Genomic DNA, 15,346 nt, shown 5'->3' on the forward strand with positions numbered 1-15,346 from the left:
AAAAAAAAAAAAAAAAAAAAAGAAGGAAAAGAAAATGCTTTGTTGCTCCTATTTAATTGTCCTGGCACCTTGTTTGAAGATAAGTAGTGTCAGGAACCAGCCCCGACAACGCTATCGGTTCCCTTCCAGTGGCTTGGTGGGGTGAGAGAACAAAGAACAATGACAAATAGACAAATAGGAGACAAAAGACACAAAGGGCAAGTTTCAGAGTCTTAGCTGGAGTCAGGCAAGAGGCTGCCACCCTTCTCCATGAGGCTTCAGCTGGCAGCCCCGATTTCCAGGCTAGCACTGTTGTTATTGCATCCATCAGTGTTTCAATCATGAATCTCACGCAGGTGAGGCAAACAACCCCAGCATGGTTCTTGCTGCACTTGTATTTCTTTAACTAAACTAATTCTTTAACTAACTACATTAATTGTATGGATTTATGTGTTAGTTTTGCTACTTTTATGGTATTTGTGATCTTAATACAGAGTTTGGAATAGTGGAAACAGTCGAGGAGCAGAACATCAGAGAAATAACCCAGTTGGACCAAGCTTACAAATCATAGAAGTGATCATTTTAATACCCTGAAAGCTTTATGTCCAGACCAGAAGACTCCTCTGGTCATACCAAGGTGACACAAGAAGATATTTTATCTTCCTACCTGGTTGGGAGCAAGTCTTGATGCATTCAACAAAGTTTAAACGTTTCACACTTTTAACTCCCCCAAATCACTCTCTGGACTGAGCAGCTCTGCAGGGGAGTTTCCAGCAGGACGGCTGTCAGAGTTATAAAGGGGGAGGGCTCACACAGCGCTTTGCCCTGAAACTGGGGCTTTCCCAAATCACTGCTCTCCTGTTTCTGTTTTCTTTTTGTCCATCCTCTATAATCATATTGCTAATCAATTCCTAATCTACTTACAACTAATAATTGAATATTGGTTTCAAGCTTATAAAATCATTATTACTAGGAATGGAAGCACATTAAGATATGACTCTTCCCTTAAATAGTCCCACAGGCACCCTGCAAAGCAGTACGAGTTTCTTTAATAATGTTAACAAGTTAGTGCTGACTTGACATAGTTTCCCTACAGATCAATACGCCTATCATTTCAATTGCTACATCTTTATAGTAAATTTGAATTTACTGTGAATCATGCAGCTTTACTCTTTTTATTTTTCTCTCTAGTTATTCTGCTTTACTTTCATTTTCTTATGCCTTTTAGAGTATATAGAAATACTTTGTGTAGATTTAGTATTAAACTGAATGTACAAATAAATTTTAGGATAATGGATTTCTTAATGATTGATTGAGAATTTATTTCTTAATGCCCTCACAATCCTTGCATAACTCCCATCCAAGTACTAACTAGGGCCGACCTTGCTTAGCTTCAAAGATCAGAGGACATTGGGCACGTTCAGGATGGTATGGCCGTAGACTTGAGAATTGCATTAACTCCTGGGCGGCTCCTTTGGCTCAAAGAAGTAGGGTGCTGGCCCCATATGCTGGAGGTGGTAGGTTCAAACCCAGCCCTGGCCAAAAACTACCAAAAAAAAAAAATGGCATAACTCCCAATTTATTTAGGGCTAGAAACATATTTATGGAATTCGCAGAGGGCATCAAAAGGCTATTATATGCAATCACTTTATATAGGGTCTGTGGTGGAGTTAACATTACAGGACACCTGCTTTTAAGTTGAACATCAAACAGAAAGTAACTCTTCTTGCCAAACTTTATTTTAAATATGTTTTTTATGGTAATAAATTAGAGACCTAGACTTGTGAAAATAGCTGGCAAACAGAATAACTCAGTTTTGATATTTAAGGAACAGAGAAAATAATATAACTCAATAAGTCAGGTAAGTAAAATTGTGTGTAAGAACTCTATGTGTTAAATCTCATCTTAGTTAACAACTTTTGTTTTAAGAACTATACATTCAAAAACTCTATAAGCCAAGTCTTCAGACAGAATTTCAAATAAGGCTTGAATGATATGGTATGTTTTTAAGTGATAAATACATGTGAAAAATATTAATAAAGAAAATATTTAAATTAAATTACGTATTACTGTTAAAGGCAAGGTAAAGTTTTTTTCAGAAAAAGAGCTTGGCCATGCACTGTCATTTAGACCTGTTTCCCTTACAGACTTCTCACAAGGTCTTTAATGGTAAACCACTTCTATAATCAAATATAATGTTTATTACAAATATTATTTTCAGTTTTATTTTTGCATTATTTTATTTTAGTGATAAAATATATATAAAAGATTTGATAGGATAACTTAAATATTTTCAACATTCTACTACAAATTTTTCTCACCAGGTAAGGTTTAAACTAACTGTATAACATTACTGTAATTAGTATATTATTACAATTATCCTGTGTCAGATCTTATTTTTTAAAAGAAGAACAACAGCCTTTTCAAGTGTTGAATGAAATAGTACTGATGTGCATCTCTGGAGAAAAGAGAAAGTCATTGTAGTAGGAATGAACAAAGAAATACCAGTATCAAAAACTTTTCACTGCATTTTGAGAAAAAGCCCCGGTCTATTTATATGATCCATTAAAGATCTAAAAACTATTTTAGAGGGAGAAGTAGAGAAAAGCCTGGAGACCTCCTCATGATAGAAGGTTTTGCTGTCTGAAGTGGACTATGGATCCTGATTTATGGCTAAAGAGAAAAGACTTTCGACTTCGGGCCCTCAAGGCAGATAACAGAATGTCCTCCCCTCAACACCCCAATTTAACTGGTATGGAAGTTTTCTGAAAAGTTATCTCATCAGGAAGTCCAACATTTTTCTTCTACATTCAGCTTGATTTATTGAATTTCTTGCTTTCTAATGAGCACATAGTATCGCGATTAGAAATAAAGAAAAGAGAGAGGTTTCATTTTCAGTGTGTTTCAGTTCTTACCTTTTTTCTCTCTGCAGAAAGAGTTCTTTAGCCTTTTAGACTTGCTTAGATGGTTGAAAAATATGACACTGATGATGCTGGCAATGGCCTTTGAGAATCAAATCCATACTACAGTTTGATGTGTGTAAGAAATCATAACCATTCTGTAGGTTTAAAACTTGCTTCATTTAATGCCTCTGTGATATTTGCCCAATTACAAAGAGATCATTCCACTCTGAGCAGGCCACCTTTATTAAAAAACACATAAAAACCGTGTGTCTGAATTTTTTAACAGGAATTTTTCTCTAAGCTGTTTGTAATGCAGCATTAGTATAAATGATCTACTTCTCTTTAAATTAAGCAATAATAGTAAACATCTTTAAACCACTACTTATTGTTTAGATGTATAGATTAGAGGAAATTTCTTCCATATTATGTGTGATTTTTCTGAACTTAAGTCTTTCTTACTCCATTAAAAACTATATGATACAAATTCCCTTAAAAATTAAATTTTTATATATAATTGACCCTTTCTATATATAGGTTCTTCATTCACAGATTCAACCAACAGCACATTAAAAAATTTGAGAAAATCAATAAAAATAATACTGTATAAAAACTACTTACATGTTTATTAATACAAGGTAAACCTGAGCTTTAGGCCCCACCTAAAACCAAAAAGGTGGCAGTGACCTGGCAGGGAAGATTCACTAAGCAAATACACTTAGTAGAACCCAAACAAGCCAAATAGGAAAAAAAAAACACAAAACTGTAATAAATAACTAATCCTTCAATGAAATGACAGGGACCATGACCACACCCAAAGCACAAAGCAAAATTCTAGTGACTGACTAACAGGGAGGTGACTTATGAGCTCTGTGACCAGGAGTTCCTGCTGGGAGAATAGGGACTAAAGACCCCATTCTTGGCAAAGGAAAGCACCCTCAGAAAAAGAAGAAAACTAAAAAGTAAGCTGAGTGAGTCAGAACAAAGAAAAGTCAGCTAGTTTACATTGAAGCTGGCCATTGCTAGCAAGCTTCTTCCCTTTTCTGAAATTCTACTCTGTTGGGGATACAGCTTAGAAACACCCTGCTGGTCTGTGAGCACTCTGAGGAGAGTAATGGCCGTAGAAGAGGCTTTGACAAGTCCTAGAAAAAGATACATCTACTGGGGCGTTTCCTGTCCATTAAACAGGCAAAGCAGATACCCATTGTGGAGATTTGCATTTGCCTGGGGCAGAGACCAAGGGAGTAGCTTGAGCTCTGAGATGTGGGCAGAAGAGCTTATATCCCTTATAGCAGAGGAAAATCCTTTGTGGTGATGATGGGAGGAAAATGCCTGCCTCCTACCCATCCCTCAGAGGAGATTAATGCTGATGGCATTTTACTCCACAGAGAACCAGTGGAGCTTAATATCTCCCTAGATATCTGTGTATGTGACCTCAAGCAGGAGGCTCTCCCAATCCAAGGCTCAGATTTCGGATTACTGAAGGCCAGCCTTAAGAGTAATTATAATAAAAATAGAAGCTGATATGATCAATCCAATAAACTGCTGATGCCTTAGTTTCCTCCCCCTGGGGAGTTTCCTTACCCTCTGGGCAAATAGATTCCAATAAACGCAGAGTGGAGCTCACTCCGTGCCATGTACGTGGACATACCCAGAATACTGTATCTATGGTACTATCAGTCTACTAATAACTCTAGTATGAAGCACAAGAGACAGATACCAGTTTACCAAAAATTATGATAGCCAGAAACACCTGTTAGGAGATAGGTAATATAAAAATAGGTGAATTGAGACAGAATTCAAAATGTGGGGGCAGGGGATGTGGAGTTTAAGTGTAAAAATCTGCTGTGTTTTTTTCTGGCTTATGTGGTTTCTATTCTTTTATGTATTATCTAAGAAAAAATTTTCATGCCTTTAAAAGTAGGTATCCAATGCAAGGCAAATGATAGAAATATAGCATGTCTTTGCCTTTTGTTCATTTTTTTTTCAAGAAAGAAAGCATAGGGATATGACATACAATTTTCAGATTCTTCTTAGGCACCTGCTAATAGCTCACACAGTCAGAATGAATGGTTGTGAAGTGGGCGTCAATATTGTCCTTGTTTGTAAACTTATTCTAGAACTCAAGAATTCACATCTCCACATAGTTTTGTTGTTCTTTGCCTTTTATCTCTGAACTAGAGCCTCTTATGAAATGAGAGTGTATTTCTGTCTAGTAAACAACTCAGGAAGAAAGGTGAAAATAATGTCTTCTAGAATAAAATTAGAGAGAAGATTGCTAGAAAAATATCAGTTCTTAGCTTGATAATAGTTCTATCTTGGTTGAAGATTAAAATGTCATTAATTTATCTAAAGATCTTCTATAATGATAACTTGAGTAGAGCATATGCTATCAAAATTATGAATGTATTTACCAAGCATAAAATTACTGAACATTACTGAATAACAGACAAAACTTCCGCAAATGTTGACAAAGCATTAGTTAACTGTGTAATAAAGGCATACGCACATGAATTAATATGATGGTGATTTGGGAAAAAGATACAAATTTTAGAACGTCAGGATTTAATTTGGCAAATGATATTTTCAGCAGTTATGATCTATTAATTAAATGGACAAAATTGCATTGTCCATAGATCTGTGTATCATAAATTGAAAAGATGATTACATTTATAAAAACTGGCTATCAGTCAAGCCCAGGTGCAGTGGCTCACGCCTGTAATCCTAGCACTTGGGAGGCCAATGCGGGTAGGTTGCCTGAGCTCACAGTTTCAAGACCAGCCTGAGCCAGAGTGAGACCTCATCTCTAAAAATAGCCAATCGTTGAGGCAGGTGCCTGCAGTCCCAGCTACCTGGGAGGCTGAGGGAAGAGAGTCATTTGAGCCCGAGAGTTTGAGGTTGTTGTAAGGTATGATGCCACAGCACTCTACTGAGGGCAACAGAATTGTTTTTCTATCTCAGGAAAAAAACATGGCTATCAGTCATTGTTCCTTAAGAAAGGACCCATCATATTTATAAACCATCTCTTACTGGTTCTTCTGAACAGACACAAATTAAAAGAAAGGAGCACTGTGTCCCCTGTGTGAAATCATCTGTTTTCTGTGGCTAAGTTGAAATATAACACTGATGGTTTTATTGCTTTATCCTATTAATCTTCAGATTTTCAAATACTCAGCTTATGGTTAATATTAGGAAAATCATTTTACAATATCCACTATGGATTACATTTAGAGTCCTTCAGTATTTTAAAATGTTATCTTCATTCTATTCATAGGCATACTAAGTCATGTGTTTTACTGCCTAATGGGGGAAAATATAAAAATGTCATTTGAGGTATTTGTGATCTTTTGGAAATATCCAAAAAATCATGAGTTCAGTGAGTTGAGGGGTGAAGAGGAAAAGAAAACAATGTGAACGACTCAAAGTTGAGGACATTAGATTAACAGAATCATTACGAGTAGTTAAGGAAAGGCAAAAAAAAAAAAAAAAAAAAAAAACAAACGAATAAGCAATCTGGCCAACCAGGCAAGATAAAACCCCTGTCAGAAAAATTACATGAAAACTTTATTAGATAGTTGTATCATGAAAATATGTTCTATAACATTTTTATATAAAAATGAAACCTTAACATTTAGATCATGATTTAATACCATCTTTCTATGTATATGATCTATATAGTATATTTACTATTATAACTTAAATGTTTAATCTGGGGGGCTATAAGTAAAAGAAAAATCATTAACTAAATTGTAAAATTTCTATGTCCCTGAAGGTGGAAAGAACGTATCAATCCGTAAATGAAAATGTAGCCTTAGTGTGGGTGATTAGTGTGAATTCTGAAACCTGAATCTCATGTGGGCTCACATGAAAATTTCTTAAATGGTATATTTTGCCACATCTAACGTAACTGACAGCTTCTTGTGTCAAATGTTCCCAAACACCAGTTGGAAAAAGAGAATATAAAATCCTCTCAGTCACAATGCCACCAACGAGGTTGTTGATATCACCAATAGCAGACTCGAAGAGTTTCAGCTAAATGGCCAACTTCCCCTGCCCTTTAGGGGTGGAGCTTGGCTACAACTCCCCAGTTTCTCTGGCACCCAGGGGTGACTAGTACTGTGTAACGTGTCAATTTTAGATAGAGACTTTCAAACAAAATACTAGTAGCCTACTTTTAATAGAATGATGGAAATGTGCTTACATATAAACTCTTTTTAAAGCTTAAATAGGTTAATTTACACTGAAAAAATCATATGCCTCCTTTATTATGTAAAGCAAGCAATTTTACAATAAGTGCATTTTGAAGTGTTCTGGTGGTTATGAGCCTAGTTTCCTAGAATTGCCAACACATTTACCTTAAGGTAATTATGAGATAACGATATGAAATCAGTGTGGTTATAATTTTACGAGGCATTCATTTTGGATGCTAACAGCATAATGTAGATGAAGTTCCAGTAACTAATGTGTTTATGTAGCTAAGTCAGGAATAGATCAAGCAAAATACCACGGCCAGGTTTCTGCCAATGCCCTTGTCTCCCTCATGTGCATGTAAAGGACCTAATTAGGAACCACTATCTCTTGTTTAACGGTATAGTCATTCATGAAAATATTCTCAAATAAGCCAATTGTATCTTTTCTGAATTAGTATCTTTGTGACTCTAGTAAGAGTTACATTTACATCCATTTCTTTGGAATTCTAAGGTCTCAACACTGGCTAAAAGAAGCTATAATTGTATTTTGCTTGTAGGCTTTTTGGGAAAATCTTTGAAGAGGGATTTGGGATAGAAGGCACCCAGAGCAAAGAGATTAAAACTCTGAAGGAATTAAGGATCAGAAAAAATATATAAGTCCAGGAGAAATTGCCCCACAAGCTTATCAAAAGCAGTAATTTTCAGTTATCCCAGGTACAATTATTTAAATTTCTACAAAATAAAATGCATAAATTTGAAGTTTTCTAGGGGTAGTCCAGAGAACGAATGGATGTAACCTAAGGAAAATGGGAAAGAAAAATCCTATAGTCTTCGTTGAAAAAGAAGGGCTCAAAATTATAGTGACAAACTGGGAGGTGTGGTTGTTAAAGGAAAATCCAGACTAAAATCTACTCTGGGAAAAATGGCCACTGGAGTGTTTGTTTTCAGCTGTAAAATACAGCCTATATTGGTTTATGTTATAATCTCCAATTACTTCAACAACTGAAGATAAACAGGATTGCCTTTGGTTAGATTGCTTTGCCTACACTGAAAAAAAAAAAAAAACAAAAAATTGCATTTCATGCTTACAGAATTCAGCAAGAATTCATCAGAAATGGAAGCAAAAAAAAAAAAAAGCCCATGAGAAAAATATAACGCCTCCAAGACCTTGAAACCATTGAAATTTTCACAGCACATGACCTGGAAGGTCTTCCCATCATTGCACTTGCTGGGCCTGGTGCTTCGATACTCAGGCAAAGAGAGACCTCTGACGTCTGGAGGGTACAGAAGAGGTGCATCTAGAGTACAAGTGACGCCACCACCGGTGCTATTCAAAAACCGGCTCTGTCCTTGACCATGACTTTCTCTGACTCACTCTTGCCTTCGCTCTGCTCTGCCACGCTCCAGATTCTCTGTTTTGAAAGCTCCCACCCCGCTTTGCCTCTGCTTGTCTCTGATCTGCGTTTCTCTGGCTGCTGCTCCTGCTTCTCCCCCGCCTTCCTCTTGACAACCAGAAAGCCTGCCTGGTCGTTATCAGCGCTTCCACGTGTGGGTGGGAAGCCTGTACCGGGGAACGTGAAAATTGTTCTGGCTTCATTGCTCAAAAGATGACCACTTGGGATACTTATTACGATCATGCTTTAAATGATTATACAAATGTGACCTATTTGTATGACAGCACCATATTGCCAGAATACCTGCACATATCAAAACCATGAAATAAACCTTCCTTGAATTCTGTTTTAAAGCCATATTGTTTTGTTCTGAACAAAAGTGAAAATACTGTGTAATGGTAGGGAATGAAAGGGGAACTACTGAGATCTGATGACCATAAGCATAAAAGATCAGGATAAAATTTAACAAGACTATTTTTTAAAAATACGTTATTACAACATGGGTCTTTCTGCATTGGTACCTAAGAGGACAAGTTTACAAATCAGGCTAAATAAGGCAAAAATAAGCATGCCTTCTTTTTAAAAATTTTATTAGTTATTTTAAATAAATAGACAAAGCGGTGGATTGCTTGAGCTCACAGGTTCAAGACTAGTCTGAGCAAGAGCTAGATCCTGTCTCTAAAAATAATGGGGCATTATGGCAGGTGCCTGTAGTCCCAGCTATAGGCTGAGGCAAGAAATTGCTTGAGCCCAAGAGTTTGAGGTTGCTGTAAGCTATGACCCTATAACACACTATCGAGGGTGACAAGTGAGACTATGTCTCAAAAAAAAAAAAAATATATATATATATATATATAAAATAGAGCCAAAGAACAGATTCAAAAGTACAAAAGGATCTAAAGTTAGAAGATGCCTCTCATTGCTTTCCCCCATCCCCAGTTCCTTTGCTCAGAGGCAATTTCTGTTACCACCATCTTCGACCCTTCCAGAAGGAAATATTCAATATCCTAACAAACACACAATCTTCAAGGAGACTGTTAAATGTGCAGAGAAAATTATTAATTAACCAGACAGCAGAAGCAGTACTATTCTCAGACTCCATCAGAATAACTGACAACCAAGCCAACATCTCCTCTACAATCATCTGCCTCCCCACTTGACCTCCTTCACCCCTGCCCACATGCCAGGCTGAAACTCCAGGAAGAACATCTGGGCATCTTGCCTACCCAAACTCTCCAGAGCTCTTAGAGCTGCTCTGAGCTTAATCTTTATTTAACCTTTGTTTTAATGATGAAAGATTTCTTTCTCGTTCAGCAGTTCTTCACATACGGTGAACTCTTGTCACTAATTCCCAATTCAAATACTTATGGTTTGCCAAATCCGTTGAATTGTATTTGTTAGTTTGCTTTCCTGAAGTTATGGTACAGCTTACTCTGTTGACCTTACATACAGAATTGTTGAGTCAGATTCTCCTTGTGCATAAGATACTCCCTTTGTATAAATGTGGCAGCACGAGAAGCTGCATGAACTTTTAGCATAACAGTGTGCCTTTTAGCAAATCATACTGCACAAGTTATAAATGTTTCCACTTTTGAAAATGCTGACTTGGATCACTCTGGGAAATGTAAGCACAGAAAGCTCTGACTCTGTTGTAGTTGGACACATATGTAGGATTTTTTGAAAGCATGAGTATGAGGAACAAAACTTTCCTGGTGCATGTACCATAAAGTCTAGATATTAGATGCATTTCTACTAACCTTAATGATGTTAAAGCAAGGAAAATCCTAACCAGGGAAAAAGAAGGTATTGACTCGGCTAATCACGTTTGCAGATAACTGAGGTAGGTTACATATTTTTCCCTGAGATGTGAACATGTGCTGGGTTTTGAACTTCATGTAAAAAAACGTAATTTCTATTAGTAAGCATCTAAGAAAACTGAAGACGGTAAAAATAAAATTCAAAAAAATTTTTTAAAAGTTCTGTTAGAATGTTATAAATCATTGTACATAGTCATTTTTTTTTTCTTCTCATTATGTTAAGAGCCAGGATTTCAGCTGGAGGAAATAAATAGCACCAGGGTATGTTTACCTTGGTTAGAGTTCAGGCTTGGTCAGCCATGATAAGACCTTCCAAGGAAATAATCGTTTCATGTTAGAGAACTCACAAGTGACAGGCCGCTTAGCACCCAGACACACGAGCCGTAACCTCTATTGATTAATGCCAGCTTCCATTATCACCATCAGTGAAACAAGAGCTATTTTCAAATTCATGCATATTAACAAAGTCAAATGAAAACAGTCTCTCATCAGAAATGCCAGAATAATAATAATGAAAACACACCAGCCTCTATACAGAGGGTTATAATAAGTAAGAAAGCACACGGAAAGGAGGCGGAATCATCATAAAAGTGTGAACAGGGATAAAAGTAACCAAAGATATTAATCTAACAAACCCTCACCAGGCTGCAAATGTTACCTCCAGGCACTTCTCTGGTGTACCTCATTTCTTCTTGATCCAAGTTATTCCCTTTTCACCCACCCGGAGGGGCCTGGTAAAGCTCTGCCTGTGGGTCAACACCTATATTAGCCCTTTGAGATATGACACTTACGTCTGACTCTCTTTCCAGAAGTTTGGACATTGGTTCTCAGTTTTCCTGGCAGTCGACACTTCTGTTTTCAGAATTTTATTTTTTATAAGTGATGCTCCCTGACTTAGCTTCTAGGCCTGCATATCCACCAAATCCATTCTTTTGATGGGAAACAGCTACACCAGTTCATTCCCTCAGCAATGACTAGTAATTCAAACAGACACATTATGTAATAGAAAAATCAGAAAAGGAATAGAAAATTCTGAGACCCGGTAGAGGTGAGGCCTTTCTTTACTCTGTGAGAAATAGATTTGCTGCAATATTTGGCCTGAGTTGTTTCCAGGGCTTCTTACACCACATGCCCCAGTATTTCTGCTGGGAATTTGTGATTTGGATGGCTGGAACACGGCTGAGGACTTGCTTTGGACTGTTCCAAGTGGTACAAGCATAAGAAACACTATTGAATTAACCTTGGAACACCAAAAAACAGAAGACAGATGCCCAGCCCTGCCCTCATCTAAAAAATCTGGCATCACGTAACCTTCTCAGAACACAGATGTCACCCTGAGGGACAGGAGAAGCGGAATGTGAAATTGCACTGCTTTGAGTTTTCAAGTGTAGTGAAATTTAATATTGGCAAATGAGGTGATAGGAAAGGCTTACTAATTAAAAAGAAGTTTTATCTTTGGCATATTTCCATTTTCAAATTGAGATTTACATTCTCTTTTAAGCAACAACAGGAAATAACAATTCGTAATCATTACATTTTCCTTGCTTTTAAGAATTATATTGGAGTTTTGAAACCATTTCCACAATAAAAATCTATTTTCAGTGTTAACTCACATTTTTTTATTACCTGTAATCTTAAAGTGCTGTTTTTTTTCGGGTCATCTAACCACACAAACTTCAAATGTACTGGGTCGATATTTACAAATCACAAGATTTGTTTCCAAATAAATTTCCAAGTACCCTTCTTTATTCATTTCTCTTAAAGACTAACCATTTTCTTGCTCAGATTTAGCTTATACTTTTTTCTTTAGTGGTGAACACGTTTCCTTCATTTCAAAAGACATAATGTCTTATCTTCAAGGCACTGCTAACGGTAGTTAAAGGAATACAATGAGTGCATTTCTACCTGCAAATACATTTATATCTATTTCTATGTAAATCTCTGAGTTTACACAGGTACCTCAAATTCTAATCCAACTTTGAAAATATTTTTCCTAGCCCATTCTGTTTATTTATAACTTCATTAACTGAAATTAAGAAACATGACTGTCATTACCATCAATAGGTCACATGTTTGCTCCTTCATGGAACATATACAAAATTACTCTGGAATTTCTAACTTTTCTTTATAAAACAAGTTATACGGCCTGGCGTGGTGGTTCATGCCTCTAAGCCTAGCACTCTGGGAGGTAAAGGCGGGTAGATTGCTTGAGCTCAGTAGTTCAAGACCAACTTGGGCATGAGGAAGGCCCGATCTCTAAAACTAACCAGGTGTAGTGGTGAGCACCTGAAGTCCCAGCTACTTGGGAGGCTGAGGCAAGAGGACTGCTTGAGCCCAAGAGTTTGAGGATGCTGATGCCAGATCACTCTGCTGAGGATGCCAGAATGAGACTCTGTCTCAAAAACAACAAACAAACAAGAGCAATTTACACATTAGAGTCTTTTATTTGTGTGCAGTACTTTGTATTGTCATTAGCCTTAGAGTATATTATCAAAACATTGCTTTTTTCTCAAGTGGCTTTTTCCCAAAATTGTTAGTGCTTTTCTTCCCCACTCCTTTATTGTGGTTATATTTATTTGTTCAGTTCCTTCCATCTATCCTTCCTTTGTTCTTTTGTGTCATTGTGGGTCCTGTTATGGGCTGAATGAGCCCTCTCCCACCCCCGCAAATTTTATATGTGGAAATCTTAACCCCCAGCACCTAAACATATGACTGACTATCTTTGAACATAAGCCTGCTAATTAGGTAATTAAACTAAAATAAGTCATTACATTGGTTCCTAATTCAGTCTGAAAGGTGTCTCTTAAAGAAGGTGAAATTGTATCCACGCAGGTGTCTGGGGGATGTACTCTGTGCACACAGCCAAGACCTTGTGCGGACACAGTGAGAAGCAAAGAGGCTGCTGGAGAGACCAAGTTCACTGACATTTGGATCTTAGACATCCGGCCTTCAAACATGAGCTAAAATAAAATGTTAAGCTCACCCTAGTGTAGCTCACTGCACATCCTCTTGGTCGAGGGGTTATCCTAAAACTGAGTCGCCAGCCCTGTGCGGGGAGGTCAGACAGGCCTCGGCAGCCCCATCCCCATAGGTATCCTTTGCAAATTCAAATTAATAAATTTAGACAGCGCTCTATGGCACTGTGGCAGTAAAATACTCTTTTTATTTCCAATAATGTGAAGCAAAAGCTGTGTACTTTGAAAATTCACATTGAGCAACATTATCATGGTTGGCTTCAACCTCACCGCAAAATAATCTGACAGGGTCATTTAAGAAAGGGCTGGAAGTGGATGATATGACAGCAATTTGCTAAATTTCAAATAGGAACATGATTACTGGTCTGGAAAAAAGTCCTAATAAGGTGGCCTGCTATCTGACTCTGTGCCTTATTTTCAGTGATCTGTGGCTGGATTCATCATAAGCCTCATAAAATGATGAATATGGTGGTACATTTATGAATAAAATGACTAAAAAGTCAAAATCAGACCCATTAACCAAAGTGACTTTAGAGGCTAAAGTGCTAAATCAAATGAAAGGATCTTATTTGAATTCAAAAAATAGTATTAAATGGGGCTAAAACTGTCATATGAAAGAATGAGGCTGAGCACCAGAATATAATAGGCATCAATCCTTGTTTTATAAAAATCAAGGACACCCTAAATCTCTGTAAAATTTTCTATGATGCCAAAATCGAATATGAATTAAACATAACATGAAAAAATAACTGTAATGATAAGTATGAGAGATAGGATACTAAGAAAAAAATTATAAATAATAGGAATTAAAATGATAATCACATTTACAATTACAGTTTTATAAATATAATGATTTAATATAACAGAATGTCAAACACAATTCTTTATAGGTTTTAAAAAAATTTAAAACAGAGATACCCATATCATAACGTTCATATATATTTTGAAAGTTGTAGCAAGGAGCAATTTACCCTCCGACTTTAATTTTAAAAGGTGATCATTTAATAGGAATTAAATACAGTTGATAAAGTTATTACAGAAATGAATTTTTCTTTATAAATATAAAGAACAAATAAAGAAAATGGATCTTAACAAATACCACAATAAAATGATTTATCTCCTTAAAATTTTAAAACATACAATAAAATGCTTCATTATTTCATTACAATAGAATGTTCTCTCTCTGTATAGGTACACACACACATGTATTCACACATATTCATGTACTAACGTATACATATATTGCAATTGTTGCTAAGAGTTCCCTATTATATTTGGAGAAGAGTGGATTATTATAAGCAGTTTAAGTTCAATACTCTAATATTATTTTTTAGTTGTTGTTATTTAATTAATCAAATTTTATTTCTCTGCATATTGCTTTGTAAATTGTGTGGGTTTGTATAGGTTTTTTTTTTTGTAAGCAAAAAGAAAATACATGTTTTGTTTTTTGAACAAAAGCCAGTTTTGTTCAAATAGACTAACAATACGAGGTTGAATTGTTTAGGCATTAAAAGGGAGGAGAGTGAGGAGACATTTTGAAATATGGATTCTTATTGACAATAATGTAAAGGTGGAGATAGGAAAAAAGTCACCAGAAACCAGGATAATAAACGCTGTTTATACAGATAGGGATAAAATCCCCACACGCAGATTGACTAGCTATGTAGAGTACAGGAGTAGGCTTCATACTGGTATTCTCTTTAAATTTTTTGTTTGAGAGTCTGGAAAGAAGAAAAGACTGAGAAGCAGATGTTAGCTGGGATGCACTGAGACAAAGCTGTAAAGCTGTTGTTTCTGAGTCTTAAGACTGCATGACGATATTCCCAGAAAAGACTTATGTGCCGATGTAAGGACTGAAGTAAAAGCTTTTTGTTGGTAAGGAATGGGAATACAGAATTATTTTTGGCATGTATGAACTGTTTTTCATTAAAGTAGAAAGGTAATAATATTTACATACCATTGAATAGTACTTAGGCATTAGAAAAGTGGTGAGCTAGTAGTATCTTTTGTAATAAGCTACGGGACCTGTGGACCGTTCTAAGTGAAGAATCACAAGAATAGAGACACACATACTGTGAGCATGGAATAGTA

Source organism: Otolemur garnettii, unplaced genomic scaffold, assembly GCF_000181295.1.
Source record: "Otolemur garnettii isolate 467f Iridium unplaced genomic scaffold, OtoGar3 scaffold00054, whole genome shotgun sequence".
In the NCBI taxonomy this organism is placed as follows: Eukaryota; Metazoa; Chordata; class Mammalia; order Primates; family Galagidae; genus Otolemur; species Otolemur garnettii.